We start from the raw sequence: 13,792 nt of genomic DNA, 5'->3' as shown, positions 1-13,792 counted from the left end.
TGGCCAATGTTGGCACATAAGTGTTTTGTTGAGATTAGCCACTTAAATGGCTTGTGTTTGGTATATTTTGATGTATATATATATGTGGTCTTATCATATTGATGTTTGTTAGAATGGTATATTTTGTACTATTTGGGATTATGCATATATGTATTTGGTTATTTAGGTAAGTTTGGATACTTGGTTGACATGTTTTTAAGTTGTCACTTGAGGTATCTAAAGGCATATTGGTTGTATGTGGTGATAATACATGTTTAAGAATTGATTTTAGCTTGTTTTGAATGCCTTGTTATGAATTGGTTATATGCAAATTGTTGAGTTTAGGTTGGTACCAAATTGGGTGAGAAATGTGGCTTGAAAAATGGCCTATTTTCTTTCACATGGGTAGAGACACGGGCGTGTGTCTCAGCCGGTGTGACACACGGCCAAGTGATATGGTCGTGTGTCCCCTGTATCTTCTTAAGAATGCAACTCAGTATGCTCACACAGCCTAGAACACGGGCGTGCGACTTGGCCATGTGACCCAAGTCAGAGAGTTACAGGGGCACGGACACGGGCTAGGACACAGCTGTGTGTCCCTATTTCAAATGTCCACACGGCCTAAGACACGGGTGTATCTCTTGGCCCTGTGAATCACACGGTCTGGTCACACGGCAATGTGACCCCCGCAGCTTTGAAAAACTTCGATGTTTTTTGAAAAATTCTTTGAGTACCAGGTCTAGTCCCGACTTGTTTCTAACACATATTTTAGGTCTCGAGGGCTTGTATAAGGGACAATATGTTTCATTTTGATTGGTTTCTGACATGAATGTATATGATATGAATCTATAAACACCAGTAATGCTCCGTAATCCTGTTCAGGCAATGGCTACTGGTTAGGGGTGTTATAGTTTTATTTAATTACCCCTATTAATATGACTCAGACTCAAATGGATACACGGATCCAACCAGCACACCAGTTTGGCACCTAGTGCCTCATTGAAAAAATTCAAAGTAATAACTACGCCCAACGCTATATAATTTGACACCCAGGGTCTCATCAGTTAAACCGAAGTAAATTGGCACCCAGTGCCTCATCAACTCGAGGTCGAAGAAATTCCTGAACTCTTCATATCCTATGGCATGCCATCTATATCCGACTCAGCCCGATACAGTTAAGATGGTTTAATTTCACATTCCAGATATAACCCATATCCAATACTAATTTTTCATATAATCACATATATACACATGAGTTAAATTCAATTTATAATAATCAATACATTCAATATGTATCTACCAATTCAATCCCTTTCAATCAATTATCAAAATATCAATTACTCACCTCAACACTTACAGTATGCATTAAATTGAATTATAACAATTAACAACTAAGTTTGGATTATAGAAATACAAACCGTGAATTCCAAGCTATTCCACGTCGATTTTATCTTTCCCCTTTTTAGTCGAGGATTTCGGTACGATGTTAGCTAGGAATTAAAACAATTAAAATTCATCAATACAATAAAATTTCAATTTCATATTGAATATTTAAATTTTTACTTAATATTTTTCTAAATTCCAATTTAGTCCCTAAACTGAGACTAATTTTTATTCTTCACATTTAATTCTATATTTTCATACAAATTCCATTTTAAACTAAATTTAACTCCCTATTTTCACTTAAACCCCTAAATTTGAATTTTTTCACAATTTAGTCTCTATTACTCAAAATTTACAATTTGTTCTACAGTTTAATCATTATCCATTTCTAACTTAACAATCTATCAATTTAATCACTAATACTAAAATTATTCAACATTAACAACACTTAATAATTGCTAAAATTTCGACATGGGTAGGGTAACCCTAGGTACCAGGATTCCAAAAACATAAAAATTACAAGAAAATAAACTAAATTGACTAACCAATTAAACTTTGAAAATTTGGAGCCCTAGCTTTGCATGGCTTCTTCTTTTCTTCTTTCTCTTTTTCTTTCTATTTTTTTCTTAATTTTTATGTTTTTATCTTTCTTTATTTCTTTTTTTTTATACTTATCTTTCTTTATTTCTTTTTTTATACTAACTTTTGTTTTATTATACTTTAATTTATTATATTATTGTATAATATATATACATTTACTTAATTATTAAGATAACATATTTTATTATAATATATAAATTAAATTACATATAATTTATATAGATAATTCACTAACCGTCCCATTTAAAGAAACAATGGTAAAATTACTTCTTTAGTCCCTTTAATTATTCTTTAATCTATAATTCAACAATCACCCTATACACGATTTAGTCCCTATGCCTAATTATTTTTAATTCAAGTAAATTCACTTAACCGAAACCTAATTAACTACAAAACTAACTTCGTAAATATTTATTAAAAATATTTATGAGTCTGATTTATGGGAACGGAGTCCTGGGAATTCACTTTCCGACACCCCTGTCTATTGGATCGTTACATTTGTTACTTTTTCCTTCTCAGGCTTGCTAACTGAAGGAAGGTTTTGTTAGGACTACGCTAGAGTGCTACTACTATTGTAAGCTGACTGTTTTGTTTCGTATCATGCATGACTCGTGGAGATGGTGCATAAGTGTATTTGGAAATGATTTGTACAAAGAACTTCTGTTTTGATAAGACTATGTTTTTATGATATTTCTATGAAGTATTAATGCTTGGTTTTGAATTAATACATTTTGTTTAATGAAGTTATTATTTTGAACTTATACGCCATATGGCTTGTATATTATTTTTAAAGTGTTGATGTTTTCATTCAAACCTTGGTAAAATAATAGCTAAAATATGTTTTATATTTATAACTTTGAAAGAATTATATAAAGCTTTCGTAAAATGTTTTAAAGTTAGTTTGATTTTAAGTAGTGACACTCCATACTCAGATCCTATAATAGGGTCAGGTTTGGTGTGTTACAAGTTTGGTATTAGAGCCAACGTTGACCCAATTATCAAAAAATCAAAGGCTAATTCACGCCCCATCATGCATAATATGCCTCTGGCTCACTCCCTGGGTGTGTTAAACTAATTTAAATTTTCTTGTAGTATTGAAAAATATGTTTGAAGGGTCTAAAGAAGCGTCTAGAGAAGAAATTGAAAGTCATGTACCTCTTTTTCCAAAATAAGCACCTACAACTTACTTGAAAGCAGCTAGAAATGCTTTTAGGAATGTTGTCTTTACAATGATGACACAGATGTTTGACCTGTTTATGGGGAATACTCAAGCACCCCAACCACAACAGCCTCAGCAACCACAACTAGAAGCGATTCACCCAACACAACCTACACCACTAGTACCTATTGTGACTCCACCTAAAGGAGACCATGTGAAAGAAATTTGTAAGAGGGCTGCTAAAGAATTTATGAGTGACAAAGGTGATGATCCCATTATGGCTGATCAGCGATTGTCTCAAGTTTGTAGGGTGATAAAAGAACTGAAATTTACACCAAAAGATAATCTCTTGTGTGTTATGTCTCTGTTGGAAAGAGAAGTTTATCATTTGTGAGAAACATTGATTAATGTGACTCTTGAAAAGATTATTGATTAAGAGTTCTTCAATAAGGAAGGATGTCTGTGATGGAATATGAACGAGAATTTGTTAGACTCAGTAAATATGCTAAAAACATGTTCCAGTCAGAAAAGGAAATGTGTAATAAGTTTTAGTGGGGATTAAGAGATGAAATTTGTGCTCTGGTAGCAGCTTCTGAATGTAAAAGTTTAGCAGTTATTGCAACCAAAGCTCATAAGATGGAAACAATTGTTAGAAACAGAAGTAGAAACTTTGAAAGAGAAACGGTAAAAAAAAAATAATGTCCAGCCCTCCACCTCTAGTAAGTTTTAAAAAGCTCAAATATCAAACTTTTTCAACTTCAAGAAGATATTCATAACCTATGAGTTTCAGGCGTGAAGGATTTAGTAGACCAACTATTTTTATGGCAAGCTCTGGAGGGTCTAGAGTAATAAGAAATGTTAACTATGATCATTGTGGTAGAAGCCATGGAGGATACTGTTGGAGACATTCTTGGGCAGGTTATGGATCCAATGATCATTGATTAATTATTGTCCCTCCAAGATAGAAGCAAGCACAGAGTAGTCTGTTCATGGGCCTTAGAAGTTTCAATAAGAGATCAGATCTGGAGTGGCAGCAATGTTTGACTCAATGCATGGAGCACTAAGGAAAAATTCTAGTAAGCCAAGTTCTTGAGTGTTCATCCAAGTGTATGTAATGAAAGAAAAAGAAGATGTTGATACATTAAAAGTTATAACGGATAAATTTTCTTTCCTTGAAAACAATATTTATGCATTGATAGATCCAAGATCCACTCATTCTTATATTTGTACTAAGGTTGTAGAGGGTCTAAGACTTGAAGTTGTATATTTTGAAACAAATTTGTTAGTAACCAATCCACTTGGTCAGTACCGTGGTTAATAAAATGATAAAGATTTTCCCGTTGGTGCTTGGTGAATACATTTTCTTGGCAAACTTGTTTTTAATGAGTTTTCATAAGTTTGATGCTATCTTAGGATTGGATTGGCAGACTAGACATAAATCTATGGTAGGTTTTCGTGCTAGAGGTGTGCGTTTGTTGAGATTTGAGGGTAATGAGGTATTAATGCCCGACGTACAGACTAGTTTTGCAAATATAATAATTTTTGTTGTATCCGCCAAAAAATTAATAGTTATAAGTACATATACTTATTTGGCGTTGTAACATCCTAAAATAGAGCCTAGGTGTTTTAGGGGTATTTTAGGAATTTTGGCTTACATGAGCTTGGAATTTCGTAAGGTTGGTACTCGATAATGATTTCGACTTTGGCATCTTAACTATTAAATCAATTTTTTAAAAAGTGATCTAGAAACCCTTAATTTTGAGAAAGGACTGATTTGTAACAAATTTAAAATAGTAGGCATTTATGTTGCAGTTTTACCATTTTGTAAAATTGAACCTATTTCTTCCCATCAACATGTTTTTCACGTCTGTTTCTTTTCCCTTCATTGTGCTTATCGCCCCTTGCCATATCCCTAGCTATTTCATTGATTTTTTATTCCCAAACCACAATACCTTGATTTCTTATCATTCCTAAGCTATTTATTACCATAAACCTTCAAGAAAAATATCCAAAATTCCATAGATTTCACCATCTTCTTCAATCGAAGGATTTTTAGATTTTTGTCAAAACCCATTCATTCTTCCAACAAATGTAATCATTCATATTTCTATTGGTTTTTAATGTTATTTAGACTCTAAAACTGAATTAATAGCCCTCCAATCGCATTTTTTAAATAAAAGCCAAAAATCGAGCCATTAATGGTGGATTTCAGGATTTTGAGTCAAAACTTGGTTTCAAAGTATTTTTCAACTTTTTTTAGCATGATTAGAAAGTTTTTAAACTCATCTTGAAGTTTCGATAATGATTTCCCATGTTTTTTTATGAAATTTGTGAAAATGGCCTAAAAGATGTTGAAAAATATCGATACTATGAATTGAGTAAATTTGTCTAGTTTAAAGGTTGTGAATTAAGCATAGATGATTAAGTAGATGAACGAAACTGATTTTAATCAAAAAGGTTAAGTATAGATCGAGATATTAGTACATAAAGTTTGTTATGTTAATAATTTAAGTTACATGGGAACTTAGCTTAAAGCTTGTGTTTTAGTTGGTTTGAGTGAATATTTGGTTTCTATTTGACTATGGTTATTGTATGATTTACGTATGTAAAGCTTTAGATTCTTAGAGCTTGCTACGAGCTAGGGAAGCGCTAGTTGAGCTTTCAGCAAAAGCATAAAATGGTGAGTGTATGGAATTGCTACTCGTAAACACGATTCATGTGTTATTTGGGAATTTAGATGTAGCCTAAACCCCTACTCTAACTTTCAAGTGTAAGCTTTTTTGAAACTATACTTATCTTGTGGTTAAATGGTTAAATAATATGCATGATATGTGATATGTGGATATGATTATTATTGTGTCAAGTGCTATGATATGCATGTAACAAATGTGTAATATATATTTTATATGACTATTCTAGTGTTTTGAAAAAGACGCTAATATGCAGTGATAGTACGCGGATAATCGGTAAGTAATATGTGTTGTTTTTCAGATACTTTGGCCTTGTGATCTTGGAACTATCTAATATAGTTGGCATGCCATGGGATTGTGAGTACTCACTTATATGTATAGAGGTTTTGAGCATTGAAGCTCTGGGGCATGCTTGGAGGGATAAAGGAATAAGAGCTAAGCTCCATTCAACGGAACATGAAAGTGGAAATAATGAGAGTGTTAGCTAAACGCTTCACTTTTGGAGCATGTTGACTCTTTGAGTCTATGTGGTATAACGGAGATCCATGTATCCGATTAGTGATGATAAAGCTCACTGTATGTTTCATAACTCAAGTATCAATCTATCTTATCGTTTATAAATGTAGAAATGTGTATCTATGTGTTATGTGAAGTATGCCTAAATAAGCATGTTTGCATTGTGAAAATGATTTATTAGAAGATGCATGATTTAATACTATACGATGCTAGACTTAAAAATGGGGTACTCGTGAGTAAATGGTTGGTTGTGTTCCATGATGACATATTTGTGTTGTGGAAATTCTTGCATTCACTGAGCTTGTTAAAGCTCACCCACTCATATTAACCTATGTAGATTAGTGACGACACGATGTGGGCGGTGTGGTTTCCGAGGGAGTGATCCAAGGAAGTCTGATTATTCTTCATAGGTGCTTTATTTCATTTATTTATTTTGGGGAAACAGGCAATGTGGTAGACTTACTATAGTTACGTTGATTTCTCAACAATTGACTTGGTTTCTAAGAATATCGTGCTATTATTATTACTTAGGATTGTAGACATTAAGGTTGGTGTGATCATACTTGTTCGGACTCGTTTTTTTAATGTTATGTACTCTTGTTGAAGTCGTATGATTGGTTATTTAACTTAGTACTTGATTCATGTTGTCTAGGAACTATTTGAGATGAATTATTTGCCTTTCTGTGCTGTATTTTTAGCTCCAGTAGTAGAGGTATCAATATTAGGCTTTGAAAATCGATACCTCTAAGAATTAAAACATACAGGAAACAAAATAGAGATTTGGTATTGATACCTTTGCTCGAGTATTGATACTCGGAGAATAAATATCAATACTTTTTTTGGTGGTACCGATAATTTTTTATAGTTGGGTTTTTAATCGAGAAAAAGTATGCTCATTTGGTATCGGTTTTCCAAGTGGTATCAATACCACTCATGGAAAACATCGATACCTAGATATTCGTACCGATACCTACAAACATTTTTAGGAAATTTTGCTAATTAGCCCTTATGCATGTTTCTAATATATGTAAGACTGATCAACGAATGGTTTGCATGTAATAGTATTAATTAATTATTTGGACGACTTAATACTTACACAACTTAACAAAAGATAACCAGTTTGCTAGAATCTAGCTTCCTATTTTATGAAAATGAGACGAGACAGTACTACGGCATCCCGTATCTGAGCTTGGTAACCAAGCCGGGTATTAGGTGTTATAGGCGTACATTATAGATTCATTTTAGTCAAGAAAGGACATCAGTCATGTTCTAGTGGTAAGGGAATGGAGAGCTTTCAGGGATGACACTTAAGAGAGATGTATGGTTTTCAATTGAACTGGAACCTGGTACAACAACTATCTCATATACTCCCTATAGAATGGAGCCGTTAGAATTGAAAGAGTTGAAAGCACAGTTACAAGATTTGTTGGATAAGGGATTTATAAGACTGAGTGTGTCACCATGGGGTGCACCAATTCTGTTTAAGAAGAAAAAAGATGGAACATTGTGCCTCTGTATAGAATATCTCTAGTTGAATAAGGTAACTATAAAAAATAAGAATCATCTATCCATAATTAAAGATTTGTTTGATCAGTTGTGTGGGGCTACATCTTGATATGAGATTTGGATATTATCAAGTGAAGATCAAAGGTGATGATGTGTCTAACACTATCTTTTGATTAAAATGTGTCTATTATGAATTTTTAGTAATGCTTTTTGGTTTAACTAATGCTCTTACAGTATTCATGGACTTAATGAATAGAGTATTTTAGCCATATTTAGAACAAGTTGTGCTAGTTTTTATCGGTGATATTTTAGCTTGCTCTAAAAATGAAGCTAAACATGAAGAACATTTGAAAATTGTGTTGAGAAAATTACGTGAAATCAGTAATATGCTAGGTTCAGTAAGTGTGAATTTTGGTTGAGAGAAGTACATTTTTTTGGGCCATGTGATCTTTGCTAAAGGAATTAAATTAGATCTTGGTAAGGTGAAAGCAATACTTGAATGAAATTTGCCCAAAAATGTCATTAAAGTTCGCAACTTTTTAGGGCTAGAAGGCTATTACAGAAGGTTTGTGAAAGGATTTTCAATGTTGGCAACTCCTCTTACTAAACTGTTGAAAAAGAAATAAAGGTTTGAATGGACATATGAGTGTCAGCAAATTTTTGAGAAGTTGAAAGCAATATTGACTGAAGCTCCAGTTTTAGCATAATTAGAGTCTGGTATAGAGTATATTGTTTATACTGATACATCTCTGAATGGGCTTGGATGTGTGCTTATACAGAAGGGAGATTTATAGCTTATACGTCACGTCAACTCAAACCTCATGAGAAGAACTATCAAACCCATGATTTGGAACTGACAGCAATAGTATTGGTGTTGAAGATATAGAGACACTAACAGTGTAACAACCCAGTTTAGACCTTAGTCGAAATAGTGGTTTCGAGACCACGAATCCAAGTCAAAAAAATATTTTAATATTATATTTTGTGCTTAAAGTATGTGAATTGATGTGTGAAATTTAAATGTAACACTCCAAACCCGACCCAAATGTTACGACCGAATCCGGCGTGTCACATCGAAACGTTACTAGAAAACTCATGTTTTATCTAAAGTCTTTCTTAGTGTTTAAAGAATATCCTCGTTATAGATTAAAGTAAATGGAAGCTATGCACTAGGTAGGATGCCAATAAAAAGGAGGTGAGTCAATTAGACTGCTTAAGTACCCAGCTCTCCACGGATCCAATCCTCGACATGCACACAACCATTGCCACACTTTAACTGAGTGATTGTTTAGGGAAAACCAATTCGTTTAAAACCATTTAAAAAGGTTATTAATTTTGAAAATGTTTTCATTGCGGAAGCTTTGCCTTGTTATCGCGATATTTTAAAATCAAGTAACCTTTTTAAAGCGCGCCCTGGAGCTATTCAATTTCAAACAATTAAAACAATATCATAGCTAAGCTAACAAAACATACTAAAAACAATTAAAAATAATTAAAGCGGCCTTATTACAAATTAAAAATGCAAAAACATAAAGGAAATAATCTAAAATAAAAGTGAAAGTATAAACACTTATTTTAAACAATCTACATGGCCACTCTGAATCCCTCCAACTCCAAGTCCACCGATTTAAGGCTCACCTGCAAAGATGGGGAAAAGGGGGTGAGTTTGGAAAACTTAGTGTGTAAAGTATCCCAACCAGAGCCCAAATCAATTCAAGCTTTACAAAGCCTAAGCCCTATTTAGAAATCAGAGTTAACTGGGCCTTAGCCCATATCAATATTAATCTGGGCCATAGCCCCTTACAATAACAGAGTATACTGGGCCTAGCCCATATCAGTATCAATCTGGGTCGTAGCCCTATTACAAGTCGAGATATATTGGGCCTTGCCCATATTAACACAGTTGGGCCCATTTCAATACAGTTGGCCCATAACAAAACAGTCTCATATGATTAATACATGATAACCCCATCCAACCCTGCACTTGCCTTCGTCCATCCCTACACTTCCTGTGGGGAATAAATCACCCACGCCATCCCTACACTTACAGTGTTAGCACCGCTTGCAGCACTAACTATAATCCACAGCAAAGCTGCTTATATCAGAATATGTGGCACAGCCACCAGAACGGGTTCTTCCTCCATAACAAAACCCAACCCCATGCAGTATGACATGTATGCAAAATATATATAATTAACAAGGCATGCTTCAGAAAGACAGTCAGATTATAACATAAGAACAGTTATTTACCCTCGAGGGGCGTAATCGTAAACTTACCCCTTCAAGGGTATTACGGTAATTCTACATTACAGAGGTATTTCAGTAATTTTATCAGTGTTTTTTGGGTTTTATTCTCATTACAATTATTAACGTATTAACAGAAACACTTACCGAGCATTTTTACCGAATTGGGCCCGTTGGCCCATTAACCTGATTTCGGCCCATTAAGCCCAAATATACCGAAGTGCATGAAATTGCGCACTCTGCAATCTTATCGTTGAAGTTACCAAAATTATCAATACAAACAATCCCACGAGCGTTCGCACGCTCGCAAGTTCTCGAAATGTCAGCTTTTCGGCTTTCGCCGATCTAGTCTACTAGTGGGTGTCGTTTACACACCTGTTTTACGACGAAACATTGATGAGTTCCACACACGAGCAGCCTACAATCGGTTACTATAACATTAGATTAAAACTCGATAACTTAACACATCAAACCCTTACCATATTCGGCCATAGTCCATATCTTTAACCCTTACCCTTATCGATCTCCAACTACCAGATCTAGATGCTCCAAAAGTGTCAACCCTCTATGCTCCTTGATTGCTTGTCCTTAAATCCACACTAAATACATAACAGAACAATAAACAAAACCAATAACCCTTTAGTCTTAGTCGATAGCCACCCTATGCGTATAGGGGTTTTCGACTTTTCTTAAAAACCTGAAATAACGAATGGACAGAAAGAACTGAGCACTTACCGATGATCTACTTTCCAGAAACATTTCGAAGTACCTTCCTATTCCAGATTTGTTGTAGATCTAACCCAAAATACGAATAGAGAATAGATCTAGGTGATTTGGCTTTTGAAGAAACGAGATGGAGAGTAGAAGTTTGTGAAGTAGAGGGGAGATGTCGGCAGAAGGATAAGAGAGCTGTGAGGTTCGGCTTTTTGCACGGAGAAAAGTCTCTATATTCGGCAATAATGAGAAGAGAATCAAAGAGAAAGGACTTATGAGTAGGAGTAGAAGATTAAGCTTGGTGAAGAAAAGATGAACAAAAAGAATGAAGGTCGATCTCAAAAATAATAATAGATGTGAATGGCCCCAACCTAAATTGACTAACACTAAGCTTGGTGAAGAAAAGATGAACAAAAAGAATGAAGGTCGATCTCAAAAATAATAATAGATGTGAATGGCCCCAACCTAAATTGACTAACACTTAAAAATTCCCGAAACTAAACAAAGAAGAAAAACAACCCATACAAGCCAAAATTTTGGTCCTTCGCGCGCACAGCAACTCAAACTCCAGACCTCATTCTGTCCTTGCGCTCCACATCCTGCTGCTGGCCACTACACCAAGCTTTCCTTTACACCATAATAGGGTCACAAATAATCTTAATCTATTCCTGCTGAAGCCTCGGTTACTTGCGAAATAAAAAGGAAATTTTGCCTGCTACATCTCGAACTTGCAACCTTTTAAAGACACATACGCTACTTACCACTGCACCAAAGTTTCTTTCATGACATAATCTTCTCACAATTAACTTATAACCCTTACCTGCTTCAGTTCTAGCCCTCTTTTAAAAATAAAACAAAATTTGCCCGCGCAAGGACTCGAACCTGCACTCTGTCCGCGTGCCTAGCACGCTATTGCCGCTACGCCATAGGCACTCCTTGTGTTGGATTATGTTCACAACTCCTCTTAACCCCTATTTTAATCGCAACCTGAATACTAAAATAAAAACAACCCTTTTGCGCGCACCATGCCTTGAACCCAGGCACCTCCCACGCCCTCCTAGCGTACTTAGCCACTGGACCAGGTGCTTGTTTGTGCTAAAACTCAGTCCAAATTATTAATAATGCCTACTGCCCAGATTCCCTTAAGAGGCAAAATTTAAGAATTTTGCTAAAGCTATGGGCCAAGCCCCGGACTTTTTCCCACACCATAAACCCTTCGTAATTTATTTAATTACTAAACTAAACATACTAAATAATAATAATAATCAAAACATCCAATTTATTCGGGCCGTCTACTACCCGAACCCAGACTCAAGGCCCATTACTTTTAGGCCCAAAAATTGGGGCGTTACATTTCATATGAAAATTTTATCATTTGTGTGCTCAATTTGCAAAAAGGACTTAATCGCGTAAATTGTAAAAGTGGCTAGTTATTTGTTAAAGTGTTATAATGATATGTTCTTTTAATGTGGAGGCCTTAAAATGAAATTAGGCCATTAATTCATAGCTTGGACGGTTATGGGCATATGTTATAAGGTTTTCTAATTAAATTACAAAGGTTAAAATGGTAAATGTTATATTATTATGAAATAAATAAATAAAAATCACAAAGATAATGGGTATTCATCCTTTTTCATGACCGAATGTGGAGAATAAAATAAGCCAAGGTTGTGTTTAAGTTTCAACACTTAGGAAGCCAAAATCGGGTATGCGTTTTGCTCGGTTTTCGATAATTTTTACGTTTTTGAGATCGTTGCTTTGAATATTACTTAGCCCATGCTTTTAATTTTTAGAATTGGTGATGAATTTGAGATTTTCCATTGTTGATAATGTGATGAAATTGTTCTTTGATGATAAAGAATAAATCTTTGATGCTTGATTTTCATGTTTAATTAAGTGATTTTTGATAAAAATGTGTATTAAGGACTAAATTGAGAAATTTGTAAATTGAGGGGTCAAAATGTGAAATAAATGAAAGAAATGGGCTGCTAGGGACCTTAATGAAATTTGGCTAAGCATGGGTGTGGTCAAATTTTGAATATTTTGTGTTTTGTGAAATATGGACTAAATTGTAAAAAATGTAAAATATTAGGGGCTAAAGTGTAAATTACCCATTTATGTGTTTTTGGATGAATTTGAGTAAATATGTGATTAAATAAGTTAAATTTGTATTGAATTAGATCAAGAAATGAGGAAATCGGATTTGGATCGGAGAAAGTCAAAAATTGTTGAATAGTCGTTTCGGTCTGTTCGTGTCCATACGAGGTAAGTTCATAAGTAAATAAATGTTGTTAAATTGAAATGTATGTGCATTATAGTGCTATATTGAATTATTACTTGTGTATATGTATATGTCGAATTGAATTAAGCATGGGAGCAATATTTACTAACTTGAATCGATCGAGTTACGACGTCTGAAAACCCCTACGAACCTTAGGAATAGTGAGGATACATATGTCATGACATAGGATTCCAATATGTTTTATCGTGTAAGACCACGTCTAGGACGTTGGCATCAATTTGTAATTTACGTGTAAGACCATGTCTGCGACATTGGCATCGTATATGATTTCGTATAAGACCCTATTTGGGACAGTGGCATCGATATTTGATTACATGTAAGACCACATCTGGGACGTTGGCATTGTACGAGCTTATGAGCTATCCAAGTATCCTTATTGATTCTGAATGGTTCAACGAGCATTCCAAGAAATAAATGTGTATATGAATATGTATCCAAATCAGGTATGTTGCGATGTATATGAAATTAAGCAATGAAAGTGAGTAAGATTATGATCAGTTGATATATGATCTATGTGAAAATGAGATGTGGATTCTAGCTAGTGAACTATGATTAAATGAATTATATGAAAAATGTGGTATTGTAACTGTGTTTTGCCATATATGATTCAGGTATATGTGATTAGTATATGAAATTCTGATATGAAATGTGAGTATGATTCAAAAGACGATATATGAAATATATAATAATGAATGACAT

Source organism: Gossypium hirsutum, chromosome A12 (genome assembly GCF_007990345.1).
Source record: "Gossypium hirsutum isolate 1008001.06 chromosome A12, Gossypium_hirsutum_v2.1, whole genome shotgun sequence".
In the NCBI taxonomy this organism is placed as follows: domain Eukaryota; kingdom Viridiplantae; phylum Streptophyta; class Magnoliopsida; order Malvales; family Malvaceae; genus Gossypium; species Gossypium hirsutum.
This window is presented reverse-complemented; position numbering follows the sequence as displayed.